The 14,827-nt window shown below is 43.2% G+C and overlaps 1 long non-coding RNA gene across 1 annotated transcript; it reads right to left on the reverse strand.

Moving 5' to 3' along the window:
* Positions 1-653: 653 nt before the first annotated feature.
* On the reverse strand, positions 654-14,510 carry LOC104081772. The gene is made up of 3 exons (XR_683580.1): positions 14,320-14,510; positions 7,921-8,019; positions 654-940 (listed from the first exon to the last, which is right to left on the reverse strand). It is a non-coding gene; the product is annotated as an uncharacterized LOC104081772 (long non-coding RNA).
* Between the last annotated feature and the right edge of the window lie 317 nt (positions 14,511-14,827).

Genomic DNA, 14,827 nt, shown 5'->3' on the forward strand with positions numbered 1-14,827 from the left:
CGGCTGGGCCAAGGAGCTGCTTCAGTAAAGCTAACCGCTTGTGTTCGTGCATGTGTGTGTATTATATTATATATAACCCACTTGGGTAAGACTTTTCCCATAATGAAGCTGCAGGTTTCTTCATCGCTAGCACTGATTTTTAAAACGAAAGGCTTCCACTAGCGGTTCAAGCCTTAGACACACGGCAAACCCTCCCCCCCCACCCCACGGCAATCTATTTTCCTACCACGTCGCCCGCTCCCCATACCGAGCCGGGGCAGTTCTTCAGACAACCTGGGATATGGATTCGCTGACAAGAAACGCTGAGCTCTGTTGAATGACCCCTGCTAAGCTCCCGACCAAATTCAAGCTGTGCACTACATCAAAGTCCGAAACTTCACTTAAAAAGAAAATAAGAAAAGAGGTTAAAAAAAAAGAACTTCAGCAGAGAATGAGGTTTGGGGTTTTTTTTTTGTTGTTGTTTTGTTTTGCTTTTTTCCTTCTTTCTGTTGTGGGAGGGGGCATGAGGCAAGAGTCCTGGTTCTGAAGTACACAACAGCAAACTTCCAACATGAAGAGATTGTCGAGGGGAGAGACATTGGTGTGTTGTATTGCTCCGCTTTCCCTCCTCCCCCCACCTAGTCCCCTGCCCCGGACACCCTGCAGAGTGAGAATACAATGAAACTGTTTGTATTTATAGATATTTTACAAGGTTAAATAAGAACAACAATAATAATAATAAAAAATTGAACACTAAAATGAACAGGTTGGTTGGTTTGTTGGTTTTTTTTTTTTCCCTCTTTTTAATTTTCTTTCCAAATGTGACCAGTGTTGCTGAGCAAGACTCAAATTACTGGTGATTTTTCCTGTGCAGCTGGCTGCTTGGTACCGGTTCAGGTGGAGTTGGAGGCTGATGCTGTAGCTACACTATTGGTCTGAACTCGTTCTCCTGCGTTAACATCTGCAAATGACAGGTGAGAGGAAGGGAAGAGAGAAAAACAACCAGTATTACCTCCAAAATACAGACACATTTGGAAAAACAGCTACAACATTCTCCGCACAGGGAACCCCACAACTGCCACCGAGGTGCTGTTTGGTTAAGATGCTCTCCTGACTTCAGGGGGTGCAGATGGAACAGTTCGGTCTGGGGAGAGGGTGGGAAGATGGTCTTTAAGCAGGACAAAAGCAGCCTCAAGGGCTGAGGGTTGCAGGCCGGCACGCGAACACCCAGCTGGGCTCCAGCAGATTTTGCAGGATGTAACATTGCTCGCGGAGTGGTAGGTCGCCCACATTACATTCCAGTAACCCTAACTGCAAGACAAGGCACACTAGCATCGCCAAAGCTAACGCATCAAGTATCCGTGGCCACTACAAGGCTTCATGTTGGTGCCGAAGTTTCATATTGTTGGGCCTTCTTGTAACAAAGGCATCTATTAATTGTGTGAATGAACGCAGACAATGAACACGACGAGCCTGCTTCCGTGGCAGAAACAGCTTGTGTGTTAATGTGTAATTCACGCACTTGTTGCCTCAGAAAACGTCTTTCAATTGTACTGCTTTATTCTGTGTTGCTCAACCAAAGTTGGATCTACCACCCCCTGAACTGCTGAAGCAGATTAACATTAAGGCCTGAAGCCAGTAACGAGGCTTATGCAAGCATACGACATTGTTAGAGGATTGGGTCTCTGCAGTAAATGGTCTCCAACACCTTCTCTTCTGCGGGCAGGACAGTGCTCTGCAGAGAGACAAGTCACAGGATCGTGGCATGTGTCACAGTGCATTCCAAAAAACCACAGGGTTTGCAAAGAAATACCAAAAGGAAATTCACTGTAACTGTGTTTTCATAGGCCACACGTATCAGGTTTTTTCTCCCAAAAAATTTTTCTTAGTATTAGAAGAATTGGTAGGGGAAAAAAAATGCACCGACTTCATCTGGAACCATCCTATGCCGTATCTAATTAGCATGGTCACAAAAAGGAAAGTGGGTGAACGGTTAAACACATAAAATACGCAACACAATAAATACAGGAATGGGGGGGGGAAGGATATTAGGTGATGTCTCTCTCTACAAGAGACCGTCATGCATTTCTCCCACTTAATTTAAGTAAGGTTAACTGCAAAGCTATCAATCCTGCAACAGCAAAAAAAAAAAAAGAAAGGACTTATTATCTCAGTACAGAAGGGGGCAGACTGGGCAAACAGTGCATTCGAAAGACATGGGGAAAAGGGCTTATAAAAAGAAAGAATAGGTTTACTGACCTCAGACTGAAGGACAGTATGACTAGCATAAACAATAGACACAACAAAATACAACCGGTGGGCAGTAGGGGTGCAGTCATACTTCTCCAACACAGAAGAGCTCGTGAGGCAACGCAGCCAGGCAGTGCTCTACATCACCTAGTAACGAAATCCCTCTCCTCTCCTGCCACATTGACCTGACCACAGTTGGAAGTGCAGCCATGAGCAAAGGCAATGAAATGAATTGAGAGTCTAGAGATGGGCAGCGCTTGCTGAGTGACAAATTAAGTAACATACACAGACAACAGCAACAAAAATAGGAAATCAAACAAACAGCATCCAGGAATACAAGAGACAAGTGGGAAGAGAGGATGATGCCCATTTGAAAAGGAAATGCTGTGAGGAGCATGTGGGAAGAAAGGGAAGTCCTCCTGTGGGCAGAGGATGCCAGACGCCTGCTCTGGGAGTTTCCCATTCCTTTTCCTCTCACCCCAAATTAATTGCAACCCCTCCCTCACAAAGGAATGACACCACCATGATAAAAAAAGCGCATGCAGTAAAAGCACTAAGGCAGCATGATGACAGTACCAATTTGGAAAGCTAGCCTTGCACGCGAGAGATGCCCTCCTACGTGGAGAATTACCCTGAAGGAGCAATTCTCAAATCCCACATGCATGCAGACCAGTGATGACCATGGAAATCAAAAGCGACCCAGCCAGACAGGTAATAGTTTCCACACTTTAAACTCTGACTGTGCCTGTTCTAGATTAATTTTCAGGTATGGATAAACTCCAGTTAATGCAACATCTGCCGTGTCTGATGCAAGCAGTCCAGCTGGAGTCTGTACTGTTGGCAGAGGATTTCTCTGTATATGTACAAAAAGTGCTTGTATTTCATTTGCTGAAATGAAATGTGCCTTTTGATCTCCTATTCCTGAAGACAGCAGAGGCTGAAGTCGTTATCATTACATTGCTACTGAGCAGAGATAAAGAAAAAAGAGGAGGGGATGGAGCTACTTCATGTAACATATATAACATATGCTCCTTTTCTATCATCACTCTAATGGGGGAGTTCCTGAGAAATATATATGCCACATGCTAAAAAGGAAATAAACCAGGTGACACAGCCCAAGACCATTTACGTGGGGCTTTTCACAACAATATACAGAAATCCACCCAGGCTGGGACAGAGAGCAGAGCCTGCTCAAGGCTGTACTGCCTCCAATCCTGCAAGAAAATGCAGTATTTTGACATTCCAGCTTGTTCTTTGACTCCGCATCGACAAGACATTTCAGGAACAAAGAGGGGCTTGTTCCAGCACCAGAAAAAGAGCACAACTGGAGTATGAGGGTCTCTGGACATTCACTTACTCCTCCTCACCATGAGAAATCAGTATTTGGGCATAAGAGAAGAAAATCTAGGCCTTCAGCAATGTTGCTAAGACATCTGCTTTACAAAGCCATGGCCTGTGCCACCGTGGAAGCCCTGCTGGGGAGCGAAGCTAGGAGCTGACATGCAGCTTTCTGGTATGGGACAGATGACTACACAGCAGACAGCGCCTTGAGGTCAGGGCAGCCTCTTTGCCCTAAACTACCCACCTGACACCTGCCTGTGAAACCACATTAGGGCTTAAGTGTCAGCCGTTTCCAAAACTTCTTCCAAACAGAGGGCAAAAGTATCTTTCATCAATGTGGAGCACCTCCTCCAATTCAGCTTCTCCCTCTGAGGAATGCCTCAGCTTTCTTGGAGGGTACATGACACTTCTTAGAAACCTCCCGGAAAGGAAAGATGGGGCTACAGTTCAGGGAGAGACAGAGATGCCAACTCAGTCTGAGAAAGCCCATTAGCACTAATTAATGCCAGCATTAGTTGGTTGGATTTGTAATGCTGACAGACTGTGCTGCTCATCTGCAAAGATACAGAAACAAAACTACCACCAGCCTGGGAGTCCTCACAGAACAGCTGAGACGACAAGCGGAAAGAGGAGAAAAGCCCGTTTTTCCTATTGCCTGCCTATGGATGTAGAAATCCAGGGCTCAGAGCAAAACTGGCAAGCCTGAAACACGCAAGTTTTACTCCTCTAACTGTCATGGACTCATCCCTGTGCTGAGCTTGCAGAAGCCGGAGCAAATTGCTTGCCCCTCTTCTCCTGGTTAAGGAATTAAAGTTTTTCAAAATTCCTTCAATGGGAATACTGTAAATGAACTAGATTTTTATTTTATGGAGCACTGTGGTCTTTTTCAACTGCCACACATTGACAGGTAACACCATCTCTAATCTGTTTTGCTGCTGAAAGTTCAGGCACACCATCGCATTTGGGATTACATGGGATCAACACAGCAGGATGCCTAAGACGATGACCCCACCATCCCTGCTGGCACAACTCCCCTGCAGATGGCAATTATGCTCTTCCCATTTTAACGCTAACAGAGAGGTAACTACTGCTGCTGGCTGATCCAGGAAGAAAGTCACACGAGCAGACATGCTTTCGGCTTGGTGTGCATGCTCCCCTCTCAGATGCTGTGGCCACATGGCTGTGAAACCATCCTCCTCCTCCAGCTGGATCAAGTCAGCATCCACACGAATAAAGCTGCACTGGCATTTTTAATCAATGGCCAGCATAATTCACAGAAAGCTAGCACACCATTTCAAGCAGGGGCCAATAACTCCCATGTTCCTTTTCCTCCACTTTGCTTTAGACGTGCCACTAATGTCACAAAGAATTTCTCACAAACGTTTAGGTGAATTTACTAATGCCAGTGCAGCAATACTCCCACTGCAAAGCCAGGTTCTATTAGTACAGTGAGTCCAGCTTCACACCTCAAGAGAAGAGGAGATTTACAACAAATACATTTTTTTAACACTCAAAAATTACCTACAATAGTAATTCCCCTGCATTTAAGATCACGATCACAGGATTACTGTTGCATTGGGCTGTGGAAATCACCACTGTGAATCTATCAGTTAACAGAAACTACTCGTTTTGGATAACTTTTAAAAATGAGGATGTGTGTCATATTGGTTAGCACAAGGGCTAGTATTGCTGGCTTGACGAAACCTGCACTGGTATGTTGAAAAGCCAATCTTTCCATCTCTTAACGCTGCACCACTGCCAAGTCTCCTGGCAAACACTATTTTGCTAGACTTCGGACAAATAGATCTCATTTTTCTAGTTATTCTCTAACTATGACCCTGCCTTGGTGCGTGATAAAAAGCAGTGCTTTACACCTTATCAAAAAGTTGAGATTCTGACATGGCTGCATACCAACATGACACCTATGAAAACGGAGTAACTGTCTGCAGGCAGGTAAGAACAGCCAGCTGGATTATCTACAGTGATGAACTAGTACACTGCATTTCCACGTCTGTGCCCCTACGCCTCAAGCTTACAGAGTAGGCCACTATGCTGGACATAACAGCGGACACTTGAACCCCAGTATCAGTTCTGCTTGCTAGAGGGAGACAAAAGTTACACACTAATAATGTGGATTACAGTTACATATAACTTGCTTTGCCCTTTGAATTGCCTTGAGAGCTACATTTTGTAGCATCATCACCACTCAAAACAGTAGTTTCTGGACTTGTACTGCTTAGTCACATGAGCAAACAATTTGCAGAAAAGCCTCCTGCCTATTGGGATGCCCTGCGTTAGGTGGGAGAGTTGCTCCCATGCTCCTTTAGCAGTTACTGCAGAACTAGAAATTTAGTGCTTTGCGATGTGCAGGGGGTATAGGGAGAGAAGGGACCCCTTCTATGAAAATCTCCTACTAGGTGTAGCATGCAAAGCACAACAGATTAACATAACCTCATACAAGATCTAATCCTAAAAATCACAACTCTGATGAAATTCCCACTGCCTGTTGTGAGAACTCCACGTGAGTAAGAAACTACAAACCAGCTGTGCTGCAGAAACGCAAAGCTGCGTCTTGCCCAATACTGAACTTAATTTTCACAATTTCTTTCCAAGATACAAGGATTTTTTTGGGGTTTTGAACTATGAATAAGAGTTTCTATCCCAACTCAGTGCAGTGCTTGCAGACAGGAGGTTTAAAAATGTTGACATCAGTAAGGTGGGGTTGGTTTTGGTTTTTCTTTTAGTATACTTCACATTTGGGACACATTTAGGACTCAGCCTAATGCATCTTCCCCCCACAAGAACTCTCAGAAAGTGCTGGGTGAAAACAGACTTCTTAACCCCATTAATTCCTCAAGACTCATATCTTGGCAAAGAGAGCTCCTTAAAAGGCATGAAAGGGACATTAAGTGAAAAGTATTTTTCAGAAGGGCTTAAAATAATTTTTCATGTTTGTATTTTGTAGTTTTTCAATCACTTTTACTACTTTATCTGCTTTTTTTCCCCTCACTCGTTGTTGAGCAACAGATGCACATAAAAGGGAAACAGAGAATATGACTATTAGTAAAATACTGCCAAGCGTATGAAAAACATACTAAATTTGAAAATAGCAATTTTGCTTTCTCCTAAATTCAGAGCATGTAAATTGTACAGGCTGTAGCCCTTATCAACTGCTACTACATTTTCCGAGAGAAGCCTCATCTTTCAAACCCGGGTGCATCTGTCTGTCCTGGAGTATGAAAATGCTTTCTATACAGCACCAGCTGGACCAAGCACATCAGATATCAGACAACTGTCCAGCACATCAACCTACAAACGCTTTCCTGCACGTTTCAAGAATACCTTTGTAATAAGGGCTTCTCCTTATCAGCTATCTTACACTGAGTAAGTGCCCTGCACCTCAAAAACGGGTCACAGCCCTTGTCAAATAGGACGGACGTGGCATGCAGGATACGTATGGAAGCACACCTATTTTGCAGCCTGTCTTTGGTTGCCCAAGCCCCGAGACAGCCGGCTGCTGTGCTGACTCAGGGCTGACTCAGAGGAAGAGTGCCACGTACTGAATCACCTCTGCCACATCCTGCAGCACCTAGGATTTTCTCTGGGAGTCTCCCAACTGGTATTACCCAGCTTTTAAGCTTTCACTGGCAACAGAACACAATATGGAGTGGCTACAGGCCAACAGTGAGCTTTTAAAAGGTTTCTGACAGAAACTTGAGAGAGCATGAGAGGCAAAAAAAAAATTCACTCAGTGCTGGCCAAAACCCAAAAGCATCTGCCTCGTGCCCGAAGATGACACAAGCAAACTCAGTAAGAAGCAACTGCAACTACTTAGATGAGGCAGTGAGCACACTGACTGAACTCCCTAACCAGACTTTTAAGTGCTATTGCCTTTGGGGAGAAATACTCTCCATCCATGCTCCACAGAGGCCATGTGTACTGAAGCTAGCCGTTTCTTCTCTTCCTAGGCATCACAAACTCATGCTCCAAGTCAGTATTAACTTCAGACTGTCTGAGAGCTCAGAAATTACGTGCAAACCAATCCACAAGGACTGCTAAAAAACAGGGGAGGTAATGATTTTTTTAGTAGTGGAAGTCTGAGCGAGAGAGAACAACAAACTAAACAGTTGAACGTGGAGACTAACAGCCCTGGGTTAGGATTTGGGTTGGTGACCACAGCTAGCACCCAAATGACCACCTACCAAGAGCAAGTTTCAGGTGATGCTGGAACAAACCCTTCCTCCCCGTTCACCCTGAGGGCTGAGGTGGCTCACGGACCACAGCAGAGGGAAGGTGCCTGGGCAGGGGGAGCGAGGGTGGGGAGGGAGGCAGGCAGGCGCACGTTCTCACCTGAGGCCGCTGTAGCGTTTGTAGGGGTTGAAGCAGCTGCTTGGTTCCGGGCATGAGCAGGGATGAGGATCGAAGCCAGAGATGGGTTACTTGACAGTTCTGGAGGGGAGGTGGAACAAACAGAGTTAGCTCATCGTCCATGAAGAGCCCCGCATGCAGGCTCAGCTCCTCAGGTTTACCGCCTGTAACAGCAACCTTGGGTGAAATGCATGCCCTTACAGCCAAAGGTCACGTTACGTTTTATTCTTTGCCGACCAGCGAGAGGAAGCCACAGCCATATTCAGCAAGGCAGTCTCCAGAGCAAGACTGTCAAAACTACTAGTGGTGCAAAGGAATTATTTCCTAGAGAAAGACAGTGGCTTGGGAGTTAGCAAAGAACCAGCCAAGCCTGTTCCTTATGAACAGCCTGATAACACTGTTTCCTTCTGAGCACTGGAAGGATTCCCTTCACAAACCCACTTGCAATCAGTCTCAAGGAGAAGGCTGATAACAGTGGTGCTGCTTTGGGCACTGGTTCAGCGAGCAAGCAGCTGCCATAGTTGCTCCAAGAGCTTCAGGGATTCAGTTCTTTGGCTCACTCAAGCATCACTTTTTCAAGGATCCGGAAACCCAAGACCAATCTCTCACAGCAGTCTCCTTGAGCGAGGCCAAGAAGAGGTGACATCTCCTTTAAAAGCACAGGGAAAGGCAAAGGGAATTGGTCTGCTGGGCAATTTAAATGGACAACAAAATGATGCAACCATTCTTTCTGAAGACATTAACCAAGGAAAAAATAGTCATGTCCTTTAGGCTCCAAATCTAATATAGCTTCAATGTGTATCAGAATGAGAAATAGGCATCTTACAGCCACAACTGTGGGAGGATTAAGGACAACACATTGCCAACAAATGACAATCTTCTGGCACCCTTTCAAGAGAATCTAGTGCCTCACAGAAGGTGGGACTGAGCCGAGACAAGACAGGTCCTGTTTGTTTCAGAAACAGGAGTGACTGACTGTCTCTTGAGAAAGCAACATCCGGTGAAAAGGATGTGAACAGTCACCTCATGGAAGGAGACTGATGACTTTTGGAGCTCCAGGAGGTCATCTGGAGGAGAAATGAGAATAGACAGCTTTTTATGTAAGACCTCCAGATAACAAGGGCTGTACAGAAACCAGTCCAAATCATGCCGTGGGTTCAGTAAGGTGGTTTTGTACACAGTCTTAAATTATTTGGGCTCATTTTTATGAGCCTATTGCTTTTCTTTAACACAAGCTTTAAATTTAGGGCCTAAAGGGATCAGTAGTCTACTTGGTGATTTTTTTTTTTTTCCTCCATTAAGTTACATTAAGTTTCTTTACTGCTGGGAGGGCAAGATGCAGAAGACTCTCACCTGCTTACAACCCTCTTACTACTACACATTTTGAGACTGCATTTCAGCACTTACGAACACAAGCTCCAGTCTAGAACCAAACAGAAGTTGCTACATTACCTGCAACCCATCCAATCTATCCTGTAATACTCCATTCCGGTCTAAGCAGACCTAGCTAGTCCTTTTACAAAGCCTCAATGCTCACAGCATTTGTACAAATACCAATCCTCAAATTCATGTGGGAATAATTCAGAATTCATGTATTCATAATATAATTCAGAATTCATAAGTCTCCATTTTAAATGGAAAAATAAGCTGAAGAAACATGAATCCTCAAGTATCAAAGCTGAACACCAGTGATAAACCTATACTTCAATACTAATTTGGATATTAGCTGTTCTGTGCTAGAAGATGTTGCTCCTTCAGTATTTTTAGCTATTATGGGAATTTGCTGTTTAACTTGCTGTTTTAAAAGTTTCTGTCATCCCCGCATTATTTTCTGCTCATCACTGGCAGCAGTACAGGGCTGTGACCCAAACAAGAGCAGAGCTAAAACATCAAGGAAACCAAATTACATTTGCTACCTTCCGGTGCTAAGCGGTGCCTCAAGGATGCAGCTATAGGCTGCCTGCATCGCTGTAGCCGAAGAACTAGCTGATCCGACAGAACACCACCCTTGCAACGCCACTTCGACCCCGTTCTTATTCCTCCCATACATTCTTCTAATGCCATCAGAACACCTCCTTTCGCAGCACCAACTACGGCAAGCATACTGGGCTTTGTTGTTTTTAAGGCAAGTGCCACTATTTTTCTGAAGCTACCTTAAAGAACTTGCATAGAGACTAGAACACTGATCTTGTTCCTCTCTTCTCAGACCCCACATTATCTTTCTTGGTATGAAGTTTCTTAAATTTAGCATGCTCTGAATGTCTTGACACTTCACTTAGAGGAGCAATTCAATTCAGTCAAGAAATAACCAAAGTAAATTCAACTCTTTTGGCTGAAGTTTAATAGCAGCTTTGCTTGAGAACTTGTTTGAATTTTTGTTCTGCCATATTTTTGCAGCTATCCCGTCTGTAAGGATAAGACATGTCAATACTGACGAAAAAGCTTGACCTGTGGTATCTGCAGCCTACAAAGTACTGAGAACCTCTGTTTTCAGTGACTTCCAACACAGTATTTGGACAAGCTGTTGAACTGTAGCCGCTTATATAAACCAAACTTGCAATTCAAGGTTGGGTTAATTATAACCAATACTGTTGCAAGAAGGTATTGTGATCAAGGCAATCCAGACAAAGTTTTCAATACCATGATGTGAACAGAGCAGCTGTCCTAATTCGAGAGCCAACTCCCATTCACATCAGCTGGGAGAACATCTTTGGCTTTCTCCTGATCAAATCATATAATTTGCAGCCAGTTTACATCTCCAATAAGGAACAGGAATTAAAATGTCCAGCTTTACTAGGACACCAGATCATCTTCATTCCCCAAACACAAGAAAATGCTTGGTGTTGAGAAATAGTGCAGTGCTGTTTTTCAGAATCGTTATGTTTGACGTATCAACACTCCCGGAATCCTCTGGAAAAACTAGTCTTGTATCATGTTTGCTTTGTCACAATAACAAACTTTCCATGTAACTCAAGTTCTTCCAGCCGTTTCTCCTCAACCTAGAGAGTGCTGGAAGCAGCACAAGTTTCATCATTTTCCTTTCTTCTCTCCCCCCCACATGCCCTGAGCAGAAATACGCTGTCTAAAAAAACCTAGATGGCACTCAAATGGTCACACTAAGGATTTCTGGTCACACTGAAACAGTCTGGTTAGAAATGAAGGGGGGTTTAAAATATATATACACGCACTAAAAAAAAAAAAAAAAAAAAAAAATTTTTTTTAAGGGTCCCACCCCGGCTTTTTTAAAAAAAAAAAAAAACAAAACAAAACAACAAAAAACCCCTAAAACACAAACCCCCCACACTTTAGCAAAAAAGTAATTTGTCATTGAGAAGCATGATAACCATCAAGGGAGGTTTAGATTGGACATTAGGAAAAATTTCTTTACTGAAAGAGTGGTCAGGCCTTGGAACAGGCTGCCCAGGGAAGTGGTTGAGTCACCATCCCTGGAGGTATTTAAAAGACGTGTAGATGAGGCGCTTAGGGACATGGTTTAGTGGGCATGGTGGTGTTGGGTTGACGGTTGGACTTGATGATCTTAGAGGTCTTTTCCAACCTTAATGATTCTATGATTCTATGATTCCTAAGTGCTGAATCACAGGAGAATTTTACAGTCTTTAATGGCCAACATGGAGTGACAGTAACATTTGTGACCCAGCACAATCACCGACATGCTACAGGAAGTTTAGGAAATGGTAGTCATCTCACAGATTGATTGAAAATTCAGCTTCTAAGAGAAAAATTGCTTTCTATGCTTTCTGTCTTGTAGGTCTAACAGCCACTAAACTACAACTCTGTGGCTAGTGGAAATACTTCTTTGGCCAAAATAATTTTTTCAAACCCCAATTAGCACATAACATTTGTTTAAATACTAAGAGAAACTTACAGGCAAGACATTAAGAATGACCAGATAAAGCTCTCTTCAACAGATCTCATCTCTAAAATAACATAAGCACCTACATGCTCTAGAACTACTGCTGGCAGCCAAAGAGCATGATCTTTATCTTCCATATACTCCCACCGCTTTTTTTCTAGACTGTATCTGAGCAGCATCAGTGCCCAAGATCAGCAGATTTGGTATGATGCTTAGGTTCTTTCTGAAAATCAATTCAGTGTGTTAATGGTCAGATTTATGTTGTTCTTTCAAATGGTTTTGCCTTCAAGCCTTCTGCAGCTACCTCCTACTTCATGGGTTTCAGGTAACTGGATATAGCCAAATAAAACACTTCTAAAACTTAATACTGTCTGTTGAAAACAAATGCCATTCAAACCAAAGGATGTCTTTCATTACTTTTTAAATTACTACAGATGACTTAACATGAGTCATCATCTGATTTCCAATGACCTGCTCTATTTCCCAGTTGGGATTTCAGCTCTGGACTAGCCAATTTGACTTGCAGTCTGGCTAAAGAGCAAGGACTGCACGGTGGTCACAGGAGGAGCAAAAGCTTCTTGTGTATCTCGAGGTCGTAATCAGGACTGCTGCTACATGAGACGCACTGCTGCATATTTATTAATTACAAAGGTCTTAAAATCACTGCGCTAAGCAATATATTTATTTATTCTAAAAGCTCTGGTTATTTTTTTGAGTTTGGGTGGTCATCTGCAACAGAGCTTATTTAGAAATGGGTTAATGACCAGCCTCTGTCCTGCCTTCCCTTTCTAGATGGTGAAATTGGCACCTGCTGATGACAGAAACCTGCTTTTTTGAATCTTAAGGAAATCACTCCACTGAAACTGACTTCTCTTGCCATTCCCATGAGTCACTGTGCAAGGGGAGAGCACATCAGCTCCTCAGGATGGCAAAAGAGGAGCTTTAAATTTGCTTGAGCATTAGGGTAGCTTACCCAGCAGTTCCCACACTGCCCTGGGGGGAAACCAGGGACACATTCCCAATACATACATTTAACATACTTTTTTCCCCCCTAAGGATTTTTGAAAAGACTCATTATAGAGCTTTCTAACACTTTTTAAAATCCTTGTTTTCATGCACTAGACAGGCCCAATCTTAACATCATTAAGAAACAATTAATAAGAAATACTTTCAAAAAGAACAGGGGTGAAGCTGTATTAAGATACTGGGATCAAAACTATCTTGGCTACTGAAGATGGCCTTACAGTGGGAAGAAAAGGCAATTCATGAGTACTGTAACAAGGAAGGACCTGTAACATAACTACTAAATTCATAACAACAGATGCAGGAATCAGCACAGAGGACAGTGACCTGGAAGCACAACCTATTTTCTTGAACACTTTAAGGTGTTCATGCTTCAGAAATGTTTTACTATATTCAATATATTTACCCTCTGCAAGGCAGGCACTCAAAACAAGTTAAAAGTTTATTTCCAGGCAGCTTAAAATACTACTTTGTACAGACACAAAGCTTTTTGCCCCTCTCCCCCTGCCCTTTTTTTTTTTTTTTTTTTTTTTTTTTTTTTACCAAAAGGGCTCCACATGTTGAAGGAGAGGGCTCCGTTTCACATTTTGGCAGATGGGCATTGCAGGTACTACAGAGTTTGAAAAATTACATTGATGCTAGCTGAGCCAAAAGGTGTTTTAGACTTTCAACAGAAAATGCACACAGATCTATTCTTGCTCAAAGGGTGAGAATTGGCAGCTAATCACTTTAAAAAAAAAAAGTGCTGCAAAATTAATTACTAGCATATTTGTGTGCCATACTTCTCACATTTTGTGTCTTGGCAGGCAAAACTGTTCTAGGGGGGATATCAGTTTTACATTTCTGACTTCTGTGGAAAAAAAATACATGAATGGTTTTAAAAGTTGATACCAGTCTGGCTTCAAATAAAAAAGTTAGTTGTCCATCATTTTTACAGTTTCTAAATGACTGAGTCAATGTAATGCCAGATGAACTGTATAGCACATAAAACCTGGACACGAAAGCCTCTGTATTTATCTCACATTCAGAACCAAAATGGGCAGCAACACTACAACTTCCCTGCCAAACCTAATATGCATTACTCCTTGCTATGGCGTTTCAGGTATGAAGGAGCAGGATCATTTCCAAAACGATAATTCAATCTCCATGGTCCACTGACTGTGATATTTCACACAAAACCATCAGTTAGGTTACAGACATTGAACTGCAAACGTAAGCCTTCTTGACGCAATCCAATAGTAACAACCCTCGGTCCCCTGCACTAAGTTTGAATTGAAGGCACCAGGCACCTGAAAATCTCATAACCCATCTCTCCAAGTCCCTTTCCTCTCTTTTTGAAACGGACAGCTGCTTATGCAACTGCTTAATAACCTTAGCCGTCCTCAGAGATTTTTTACTTTTGAGGGAGTGACATTTACATTACAACGAACATTTATCCCAGTGCTTCTTCCTAAAGAAGGGATCCTTCAACGCTCACAGGCTACCTTGAGTGGTGAAATTGAAGAGTGCAGGTTTCTCTCGCCCATTTGGTAACTTGACATTTGGGTCCCGTAGTTCATCGAAGAAAGAGTGCGCACAGGCCTCCAGGGGAGTCAGGCGGGCAGTGGGGGTGTACTCCAACAGACGGCTACATAGCGCAATTGCTTCTGGTGGAGTGCGGGGCCGGAAGACCTAAAAAAACAAAAAACAGGGAGAAACAGGTTGTCTGGGTATGTTTCTTTTCTTTGCTGACCAGAAGCAAGTCAGAGCAATTAAACCTTTCATTGCCCAACAAGCTGGAACAAACTTGTGGTTTGTGCTAATCAGAGTCCTCCAGTAAGGATGGGAAAATCCAGTTCCTGGGGTTGAGAAAGGGTTAATTGCAAAGTCTTGCACTAGAGTGAAGGTGCAATGCCAGCAAGAGACTTCATGAGAGCGCACTCAGAAAAACAACTTTAAGAATAAAGGGGAAACTCATTCAAAAATCATAACAAACACACACAGGTGCTACCA

This window comes from Fulmarus glacialis, unplaced genomic scaffold (genome assembly GCF_000690835.1).
Source record: "Fulmarus glacialis isolate BGI_N327 unplaced genomic scaffold, ASM69083v1 scaffold16449, whole genome shotgun sequence".
Taxonomy (NCBI): domain Eukaryota; kingdom Metazoa; phylum Chordata; class Aves; order Procellariiformes; family Procellariidae; genus Fulmarus; species Fulmarus glacialis.